Genomic DNA, 12098 nt, shown 5'->3' with positions numbered 1-12098 from the left:
TCAGGGAGGGTGCATTTTTTCTAAAGCCATAAGGTGTGATTGCATGTCTTTGATCTCAAGGGACAATCTCTTTGGGGCTAGACGGGAGACAGCAGGAGCAGGAGACAGGAGCACGGAAGGAGCCTGGCTGCTTTACCCTTATCTAAATTGCTGCCTGTGTTCAGGCATGCAAAGCTTTGGCCTTCTCCCAGCCTGGTGCCCGCCTTCAGGCTTCAATGCTTAGGACTGGCCTCCCTGTATAACTTATCAAGCCAGGGAACCTTCCGTGTCTCCACACATGCCTTATAGTATAAATGCCCACTGTCCTTTTGCACCATGCCAACTGAGATTCCTGATATACATTACACGCTCTATGTACTTTTATTTCCTGAGAAGCAGCATAGTTCAATGAAAAGAACATGACTTTTCAAGTAATACAGGTCCAATTTTGAACCCCTGTTCTACTCTTATCCTACTGTAGGGCCTCAGTTTTCTAATCCATAAAACAGGACAGTAATACCTCAAAAAGTTGTCATGAGGAGTCAATGTAATATGCTAATATTTGTAACATGCATGTTTCTTCCCACTTTCTAGGCCTTCATTATTCATTTAGCTGGTGACCCACCATTACTACTCTCCAGACTAGAGTGAGCTGCTATATTTTATATGAGTGAGATCTTGGAGGCTCAGTTCCCACTGGTCATCTAGTAAGCTTAATTTTCCCAGCTATTCAAAACATAGTCAATGGCTTTGTACTTTGCAGATCCAAGGTCACTTTATCATGCTTGACAGAGCAACACAGAAAGCTTTTCTGCTGTAAAACTGTTCACATGTTATTCTGTAAGATGGATTCTATTTCTTGTCAATTTGTGTGATGGTTAGGTCCATGTGTCAACTTGGCCAGGTAATGGTGCCCAGCTGCCTGGTCAAGCAAACACTGGCCTAATTGCTACTGAGAGGACATTTTGTGGACTTAAATGTAAGTAAGTTGATGGCATCTTTGGCTGATTACATCTGCAATCAACTAAGGGGAGTGTCTTCTGCAATGAGAGATGTTTAATACAATTAGAGAAGTGATGACTTCAGCAGTCAGAAGAGAGAATTTTCATCTCTGCTTCAGCCAGCCAGTGTCTCCTGGGGATTTCATTGAAAACCTTCATCGGTGTTGCCAGCTTGCAGCTGCCCTGCAGAATCTGGACTCGTGCATCCCCACAGTTGTGTGAGACACTTATATAAAATCTTATATTTACAGATATCTCCTGTTGGTTCTGTTTCCCTAGATAACTCTAATATAGTTTGATTTACCAACTTTATGGGCATGATCATTGCAGTTTAATTCAAAGAATAATTGATCCCATTTTTTTTGAAAGAAGAATTTCTTTAGAAACCAACAAATTATGAGCTGTTTAGCTTATTCCACATTCCATCTAAACCCAGAAATCCACAAAGGAAAAGATGGAACAACTTTTTCTTTAAGTGTTAAATATTTCTATAGAGAAAAAAATAAATCCCAAAATCAAACGACCAGCTGAGGAAAATATCTTCAGCATATATGATATATAATTTATATGGAGTCTTACAAATCAATAAGGAAAAGACCAAGAACCAATTAAAAACAAGAAAGAATATAAAAAGGAAGCTCACAGAAAAATAAATATAGATGGTTTGCATTTCTCTTTCTGTAGACTGCCTTTTTATAATAGTCAAACTTAAAAAACTGTGGTCAGTCTCATGAATTAAAGCAAAATGCTTTCTCATATTGTTTTACCTTTCATTTCTTTAGTTATGAGTTGGCAAGAGAAGAAGGAAGCAGGCATTTTCATACTTTATTGGTAAGAGTATAATTGCTATGACATTTAGAAGAGCAATCTGATGGTATCTGACTCAAGTATTTCACCATTAAGAACTGTTATGGGTTGAAATGTGTCCCTCAAAAAGCCGGGTACAAGTTCTAACCCCTGGTCCTATGAATATTTCCATATAGAAATAAGGTCTTTGAAGATGTGGTGAGTGAAATTGAGGCTAAACTGGATTAGTTAGAATGCCATGTGAAGATGGAGACAAGGAAGAACAGAAATGGAGGCAGAGATTAGAGTGATACATCTACAAGTCAAGGAAAACCAAGGATTGGCCACCACTGGAAGCCAGAAAAGAGGCATAGAACAAACTTCACTACAGACTTGCAAGGGCTCTGGCAACACCCTGATTTCAGATCTCTAATCTCCAGAACCGTGAGATAATAAATTTCTGTTGTTTTAATCCACAAAGCTCATAACCCTTTGTTATGGCAGCCCTAAGAATCGAAGATAGGAACTTACCTTATCCTTAGGAAAACTTATTGATTTCATGTGTGTGTCTATGTATGTATGTATGTATACGTATATACATATACACAGACACATTTATGTATGTGTGTATGTCTCTCAGTATATACATGTGACAAATGTTTTCTGTTATATGTGACACATTATATTATAGATTAGTTATTATACGATTGCTATACGTGTACATGTGTATATACACATAGTGTTAGTCATTAAATCATTTTTGATAGCAAAAACCTAGAAATAATCTAAATTCCCATTATAAGTTATGGCCTATGTAGTCAAAGGTATTCTTCAACCTTTCAAAAAGAATTCAGTAAAGCCACAGTGTTGAGGTAAAAAACACTATAATATAGATTTTGAAGTTAAGAAAATACAGTTGCAAGTGGTATGTAGAGTAGACTAATTTGTGTACATCTTAAAGTGTATACATAATTTAAAGAAAGAGAATTTTAGATTTTATTTAAAAATTTTTAAGAATTTTAGAGGGAAACTTTTAATTTAATAACTTTCCTATGTAGTTTGTGTGTTTGTATTGATTTATTTTTCAAATACAATAAGTACCAGCTTCTTCTTCAATAAAAATGACAAATCTAATCTTCTCAGGCTAATTTTTCACAGTAGTAGGCAGGGTTCGCATATGATTATCAGATTGTTAACCATCATTATATGTTTTGCCCTTTTATTTTAGGAGTAGGTCACGATTTTCACTTTTATAAAATTTTCTTCAACTTTTTACTCAGTGAGCAAGAATCATTTATGGTCTGTTGTGCATAAGCAAAGCACCAATGCCACCATTTATTTAACAAATATTTGTTGAGCAACTTACTGTGTACTGCTCTAAGCCTTAGGGCTACCCCAGTAAATAACAAAGTACTTGCCCTTTTGACACTTATATTATAGGAAAAACAACATATAAATAAATTGCCTGGTAGTGATAGGTATGATGAAAAATAATAAAACAGGGTAAGGAGTAAAAGAGTTCATTGGATGGGAGGAAGATTTTTACATGGTGTGGCCAGGGAAAGCCCCTCTCAGTCACCTGAGGCCTAAATGATGAAAGAGTCTGTTATGGAAGGCTCCAGGAGATGTGTGATCCAGGCAGGGAGAATAGCAAGTGCAAAGGTCCTGAGGCAGAAGGAATTTGTAGCTAGCATGGACTAAGGTAAGCAGAGAGCAGTAGGATAGAGGGCAGGGCCAGGTCATGCAGAGTCTTGGAGGTTATGAATGGGGGTTTGAATTTTATTCTTAGTGTGACTGGAGAGTTTTAAGAAGGGGTAAAACAATCTGATTAGGCTTTAAAAAGATTTCTTGGTCTACTGGGCAAAAAAAAAAAAAAAAAATGGATTGGTGGAAGGCAAGAAAAAGAGACTTATTTGGAAGCTATTGGTGAAAGACGGCTACTCAACTAGGGGGATGGCTCCCCCCCCCACCTCCTCTCCCCACAAGCCTTCTGGGTTTACCCTCACAGAACTCATCTCTGTAATGATATCACTCATAATTGACCATCTCTATTTTTCTCTTCTGCTATCTTCTTCTGTAATGCTAGATACAGAATGAGGGGACTGGCAATGCCAATGGGGATATACAGAAGAGTGAGATTATGAGAAACATTTTAAAGGAGAAATGATAGAGATGTATTAAAGATTACTTTCAAACAGGAGTCATAAACAGGGACATATGGAAGTCTGTGAAATCTTATGCAAAATGTATGTGTATGGTCATTTTCTTTGCAGATGATCCATAGTTTTTTTATCAGATTCTCCAAAGAGCCTGAAACTCTTCAAGAAAAAAAGTGTTGAAGCATCAGTGAGTAATTGGGAGAGTTATATCATCATTTATAGAATCCTAGGTGTTAATCAAATTTCTATACTGTTGTGTTGGGTAATTGGTACCATTTGTCACTGCTTCCACCTTCTTAGACAATTAAGATTATTTTTATTTTATAATTTCTTAAGGTCTTATGACAGTATTTGTGTAAACTGCAGGTTACCCAAAAAATGTTAGTGAATTGAAATTGAACATGAGAGTTTCTCATGGCTATTTATAGCATTATTAAACACTTTTCCTCAGGTTTTTGTTTTTAATCTTGTATAAGTAAAGCAAAGGATAATAAATATTTTATAAATGACAAAATACAGGTAGGAAAATATGGGAAAACTTTAGTTTTCCTGACAATAAGAAATTCAAGCTAAAACAACCATGAGTTCCACCATATCTGTTAAATTAACCAAAGTAACCAATTGATTTTTACAAAAAGTTTTGACAGGATTAGGGGCTAAGAGGTGCACCAACACATTTCCGGAGCTTTGTAAATTTGCCAGTCCTTCTGGAGAAAAACTTGGTATGGGTTAAGAACCATAAAACTGTCCACAACATTTGATTCAGTAATTCCAATAATGGGATTATCACCCAAAAGAACATGATTGCAGCTTGTTGAAGCAATGCTATTTATCATAGTGAAAATGAAGTTGTAATAGAAATATAGAACAATAGTGAAATGGAAAAGCATTCTATGTTTAATGGATACTGGCATTGAATATGATATATAGCTAGTTGAATTTAAGTATACAAAATAATATTGAGTGAAAACACCTGAATATATATAGAGAGAGACCAGTTGCAACAATATAAAGGCTTGTTTAAACATTGATTGAAAATCAGAAGAGTTGGTACAGTGATACAAATAATTAATGCTGCAATATTTGGGGGAATCATTTTTTTCTCTAAAATGTATATTAAATATCCAAAAGTTGCACACACCCACACTGAAAGTATCACCAAAGGGGAGTAGAGAATTATGGTTAAAAGGTATGAGCTCTGGAGCCAAACAGAGAGTTCATGTCTAGGTTTTATAAGCTCTATAGCCTTGAGCAAAATGTTTATTCTTTCTAGGTCTCATTTTTCTCATGTATGTAATGGGAAAATAGTAATAGTATCTTCCACTACACTTGTTGTAAGAATGCAAAGCTTTTGTTAACAAAACTAAATATGTTTTAACTTATCTTATTATTACAAATTTGGATTGATTGGCCAGATATTTACATATCAATTACTATTGTCAGTTTAGTTTCTAGGCTTTTTTATAAATGACATATCTCTCTACTACTTTGTAGTAAGCAGTGACTCTACCTTATTCTTTTCTTGTGTTTTCTATCTATGATATCTAGCAAGGTAACTTGAACATTATAATTGATAAATTAATAAACATATATTGTTCCTTTCCTAAGAATGAACAATTCTCCGCCAATCATTCTTCCACCATGTTCCAAGAACATGCACCTATTCAGATTGTATGCTGGTTGTTGTCTTCCGATTATTGGTTGAAACTCTATCCTTACTTTACCCCAAGAAAGGCAAGAAGGGCCGGCCGTGGCACTAGGGACCGTGTGGGAACACGAGACTCAGAGTCAGCAGCTCAATGTTGACTCAGCCCCTTATGCACATGTGACCTTGGGCCAATCCCCCAACCTTTTCTGTCTCAGAGTCACCCTCTGTGAATTGAGATTTCATATCACAGTCCTCAAGGATGTAAAATAAAGCTTTCAGGAATTAACCCCTTAGATGGAATTGCAAAATTATATTCTCCTGTTATGAACTACTATTGGGGATAAAAATTAGGGAAGAAGATGGGAACAAAAGCTCATGCCTGTGATCTAATTTTTCCCACATAATATGTGTCTCCCTTCATTTGCTGGAAAATCCTGATCAAGGAAAACATTGTGAAGACAAGCCACGGGAGATAAAATAAATAGGCCTTTAAATTGCCATGTAACAAGGTATAACCCAATATCAGATCATCAATAAAAAGTTTTCAGCATGAGATGGGAGAGGAAGCTAATTAACTCAAGTATATGTATATAATTTTCTCTCTTTTTGGGTTGTTGTGTTGGCTATTTTCTAACTGTGATCATCAGATGCAGGGTGAGGTTTATGGGTGGCAAATGGTACTTTGACCTCCTGAAAACTGAGAATTCCGGTTCTATTTCATGTGACTTTCAGTGACACCAGGGTCACTGATGTGTGGTGGAAGAGAAAGGGAACAGCAGAGGGCCCCCTATGATCGGATCAATGGCTACTTAAGAGCTAGTGGTGCAAATGTTGAGACATAGAGGAGGCAGGTGGTTGGCATCTGGAAGTCCCCTCACCAGGGGCTCTCTGTGTCAGTTGCCTGGTCGTCTGAAGTGAGAAAAGGTGTCCCTGAAACTCCAAGTGACCCTTACAAAGTTCAGATCCTTTCACATGACAGTTCTTTCACATCCCAAATGCTCCAACAAAAGGGACTCAGTTGACTAAACTCTGATACATTTATTTGGTGGAATATTATTCAGACACAAAGAAAGATAGAAAAATATTTTATAGCATGGGAAAATTTTCCCAATGCAGACTTCAGTGAAAAATCAGTATAATATTTATTATCTATGTGTGAACACATGTACCCAGAGAAAATAATGGACAGGAATATATACATATGTTAAAAGTGCTTATCTCTGGGTTATGGGATGTTTTGTTTTCTTCTTTATATTTGTCAATTTTTTTCACATGAGTATCCATTACTTTTTTTTTAACATTTTTTATTGTGAATATAACATATATACAGAAAAATGGTAACTTTCAAATTACAATTTAACAAGTAATTATAGAGCAAATTTCAAAGAATGCTATGGGTTACACTTCCACAATTTCAGTTATTTCCTTCTAGCTATTCTAATACCCTAGAGACTAAAAAAAGATATTTATATAAAAATTCAGTATTCACAATTCTTTTTAAATCTATTCTTGCTCTGTTGCTACTCTTCCCTTTCGTTTGATCATTGTCTCAACCTTCAGGGATATTTGGGCAGTGACCACCCTAATTTGTTCATGTTTTGAAAAGGGGTGTCAACATTATGGGGCAGAGGGCTGCATCTGATTGATGTTCTTTAAGAGGCTGTTGCCTCTGGGTTTTGGGACTTATCTGGCATAGGAACATTCTGGAAGATTTAACTTTCTGAGAAATAAACTTAGAGAGTGAAACTTTTATAGTCTCAGATAGGGACCTGGGTATTCTTTAGGATTTTCGGGACTACTATTGTCCATTACTTTTTTTTTTTTTTTTACATTTTTTATTGTGAAATATAACACATTTACAGAACAGTGATAACTTTCAAAGTACAATTTATCAAGTAGTTTAAGAGCAAATTGCAAAAAATGTTATGGGTTACAGTTCCACAATCTGTTATTTCCTTGTTGCGAAATGTAACATATATACAGAAAGGTAATAACTTTCAAAGTATGATTTAATAACTGGTTATATAGGTAATTTCACAGAATGTTATGGGTTACAGTTCCACCATTTCCGTTATTTCCTTCTAATTATTCTAATACCCTAGAATCTCAAAAATATATATTTATATAAAGATTCAGAATTTGTAATCCTTTGTTAAATCCTATCTTGTCTGTTGCTACCACTTAGTCTTGTTTAATCACTTTCTCGATCTTCAAGGGTGTCTAGGCAGTGACCACCCTAATTGTTCATATTGAAAAGGGGTGTTGACGTTATGGGAAAGGAGAAAATATCTGTGTGGACCATTAATTTTTAAAACAGAAATAAACTTAGGAAAATTAAGGTGCTTGTGTTTAAGATGGTACACTTTCTCTTTTAACAAAAAAAAAAAAGCAGATTCTTAGAGTACTAGTATTACAAGCATGCAAATGGGCAGATGAAAAGTTCCCAGAAAGAATCTGGGTCAAAGCAGGTATGACAGATACACCGAGTCAACATTAGCTAGAAACTAAGCTCTAAGACCAGCTTATTGTTGTTAGACACGGAAAGGGCATTATGAATGAATTTGACTTAACACCCCATTTACAGATGAAGAAACTGAGGTTCAGGGAAGTAATGTGATTTTCCCATGTTCTAAAAGCTAGATAGCAGCAGGGCTGGGAAGGCAATCTAAGTTTCCCCGATCTTAGACAAGGCTTTTTCCACTCGGTAGCCTACACATCCTTCCACTTCTGACTCTGTCACCTGTGTACAAATTTGGATCAGTCTGGGGGATTCTCTTTGATGCAGGGTAATTATACATGGTTTATTCAACCCCATGTAGGGAAGTTTGGAAGACCAAATTAGTTCTAAGATGGGTAGGGGCTTTGGACCCTCTGAAATGAGAATTCAAGGCTTAGACTCTGTTCTAGAATCTGCCTAATGTCCCTTCTCTGGTGTCAAGATGACTTAGGCTAGAATTAGAACATCTGGAATTCTCAGGAAAAATTCTAGGTATTATATTGGATCATCTCGACTTTTCCACTAGTTGTCACAGCAGTGTCCTTATACTGTCTCAATGTATGAATGTGGCATTTTCTATCAATAAGTACATATGAGTAAGCACTGATAATGAACCCAAATGATGTTAGATACTGGAGAACCTTAGTGGAACTAAGGACAAATTCCTGCCCTCAAGCAGTAAGCACACTGGGCCCAGAGTAGGAGGAGCAGGCCTGGGCTGGCTCCTAAAGAGCTCTGTGATCTTAGGCAGGAAGTTTCTCTGGATCTTCGTCATCTTTAAAGCAAAGATGACCTTATGTGAAATAGGTTATTTCTACAATGGTAAAGACTAAATTGTAGAGACACGATTAACACATATGATTCAACAGAGAGCACGTGAGAAGCAGCATAGAATGAAATGTTGCTTGTCTGACGGGTAAGAGAAAGGTCAGGTAGGGCTGGCTTAGGCCGGTGGATCTCCACAGAAAGCTGGGCCTTTTCAGTTAGGTTTTAGCGGGAGGAGAAATAATACTGGGTGTCTTGTGTGAATCTTGAGCAAGGCTTGTGTGGTTAGCAAGAAGAAATAGCTTGGAAGCAGTTCATTATGGATGTTGCATGTAAAAGAGGAATTTATTTTAGGGAACTTAGTGTTTGGAAATTCCCCAGCAAATAGGGGGTTGGTGAAGGCAGACTCAATGTTTCTGTTTTTCTAAAAAATAAGTGCATAGGATAGAATATTATGGGTCTACTATGTGCCAGGCAATTTTCTAAGTGCTTAATGTTAATTAACTCATTGGATCTTCACAGGAATCTATAAGATAACAAACTGAGGCATAGAGAAATCCATTTGTCAAAGTCTCAGAGCTAGTGAATGGCAGATCCAGGACTCAAACCTGCCAATATGATGCTTCCCTGTTTTTTGGGGTAAGGTAATTTGAAGAAAACATGGCTTTTGTCCCTAAGACGTTGCCACTGGCCTTTCCTGCCCCACTTAAGTCACGGATACTGCCTCAGTCTCTCTGGTCTGATGCAGTGGTTTGTGGGATGGCAGAGTTTTCTATCTCTGGTTTATGAGTTAAAGTTAATAAGGACACATGACTGACAACCCAAGATGTTGAGGTTTGCAGTGGTTTGAAGCTGTGTGTACCCCAGAAGAATATGTTTTTGAATTTAATCTGTTCCTGTGGGTATGAGCCCATTGTAAGTAGGACCTTTTGATGAGGTTCCTTCAGTTAAAGTGTGGCCCACCTCAATCAGGATGGGTCTTAATCCTCTTAATGGAGTCCTTTACAAGTGAAATTCAGCATACAAGGGAAAAAGCTACAAGAAGTAAGAAGCTGAACATCAAGGGAAAGCAGAAGAGAAGGGAGAGACCAGAGACATTGCCATCTGTCTTGCCATGTGACAAGCTAAGGACTAAGAATCACTGGCAGCCAGCCCCAGAATGCCACAGTCTTCAGGAAGAAAGTAGTACCTTGATGATGCCTTGATTTGGACTTTTTCCCAGCCTCAAATTGTAAGTAAGTAAATTCTCATTGTTTAACTCAACCCATTTCATGTTATTTCCTTGAGCAGCCTAGGAAAATAAAACCAGGTTCAATGGTGGGTTTCAAAACCTTCAGCTCTGCATGTAGAACTCTGCTCACACAGTCAAGGATGAGGGAATTCAAAATGGAAGGTGGAATTTCCTTATTCTCATTTTAGGGGAGAAGACCCTGGGGAAGTACAAGTCTCCTTCAGGGCTTGCAATACCTCAGCCAGTTTTATGTGGTGCTCAGAAAAGTAGGATGAGTCTTCATCATCATCAACAACAAATCATTACTGAGTACCTCTTCTGGGTAAGCTGCTAGTTGCTATCTTGGTACAAAGATGGATAAGGTAAAATCCCTGCCCTGAAGTACCTTATAATCTAGAAGCAAATAACTGCAATTCAAAGTGTCAAAAGGTATTATAGCTCTGCTTCTAGTTTTTGGCCAGTCTCGTTCTTAATCAACTCCCAAATAACTCCAGCGTGGGCACTAACAGGGTGGAGGTAGGAGCACTGGCTGGTAAAGTCCAGCTGGGGCTGAATTTCCCCAGCAGGGCAGGCTTGAGTTTGGTGGCGAGGCTGAAACTTGATAGTAAGAAGGGTTCCTAAATGACATTTAGAGGGATGCAGTGCTAGGCGGAAGCTTTGTCAAACAGGGAGGGAATGGAAAGAAGTGAGGGAACCCACCAAGGCAGAAAAGATAAAGAGAGATTGAGAGCTGTGAGAGAGTTCAAGACGGGCAGGAGTGTGGACGCCAGGTTTAGGTCTGTACTGAAGAAACAAAGGAAATGGCTGCAGCAGCAGGTGAGAAGCAACAACTTGGAAGAGCCCCCAAAGGTCAAGTCCTACTAAGGCAGCTTACTCAAGTTCTATGTTGTGAAGGGACAGCTCAGGCTTCCCCTGGTAGGCCTGGCCACAGGAAATCCAGACTGGGTTTGAAGGGAACTGGGTTTGAAGGGACCTGGCTCTAATGATAAGGTTTCACAGCGGCAGATTCTCTATCTCCTTTGTCGACCTTCAACCTTTCTAAGTCTGCTCTCTCCACTGGGAAAACTATGTCCTCAAGGGAATTGGATAAGTAAAGGATGCTGGGTGGGGGCCAAATTCCTCTATTCCCCAGTTTACTTATTTATTGCTGAGTTTGGCATCAGTGTCCTTACAATAGAACCATTCAGTGAGGTTCCTGGTTATATGGGTCTCAGGTTTTTAAAGCACCTCCTTCCCCTGGGTCTGAAGCAAGCATCTGCTTCACATCACCAGGCACAGTGATTCCCTCCCTTTTTGGGCACAGATCCACTCCAAAGAGGTCCTCAGTGCCAGGTGGATCATGGCCATAATGTAACATCCCCTTGGCCTTCTTTTCAGAAGCCTGTGATGGCAACCAAAGCTCTAGGGCCCAAGGCAGGAACGCTGACATATGCTTGATACAAGAGGAAGTCTGAACTGATTGTTAAATATTTGAACAGCAAGGAAAACAGGAAGCAATGAGAAACAACAGCACCCTCCAGATCTGAATGACAAGACCGTCAACTTTGGCAGGCCACGTCAACCACGGCCAGAGTAAGTGTAATTGGGTGATAGATTTAATTTGGTCTGGAGAAAAAGCTGTCTGTCTGAGGATGCTGTGAGCCCGCTGCTTTAACTGGAAGATAACAGAGCCATTGTCACACAGCCTCCAGTTTCAGCGGAGGAGAGCTCTCAACAGGCTGCTCCCACCACAAATTAGTCCTTTCCAAGGGCTCAGAGTCCAACCAGGATAAGTACATAAAAACTGAGCTCTTAATTCTTACTGATGACTTTCCTCCCACCTAATTTGGATTTAATTAAAAAAAAAAAAAAAACTCCCATAATTCCACCATTTAGCATAATCACTAATATAATTTTGGTGTATTTTTACTATGCATATGGAATTGTTATAGATGTTTAATCACAATGTTTATAAAGGTTTAGATCTTGCTTTTCACTTCCCATTATACTATCTATGTATATATGTTTATAATTACATAAATATATATAATTT

The sequence above is a fragment of the Choloepus didactylus genome, chromosome 20 (genome assembly GCF_015220235.1).
Source record: "Choloepus didactylus isolate mChoDid1 chromosome 20, mChoDid1.pri, whole genome shotgun sequence".
NCBI classification, from domain to species: domain Eukaryota; kingdom Metazoa; phylum Chordata; class Mammalia; order Pilosa; family Megalonychidae; genus Choloepus; species Choloepus didactylus.
The sequence above is the reverse complement of the archived record's forward strand: the minus strand, read 5'-3'. Positions refer to the sequence as shown.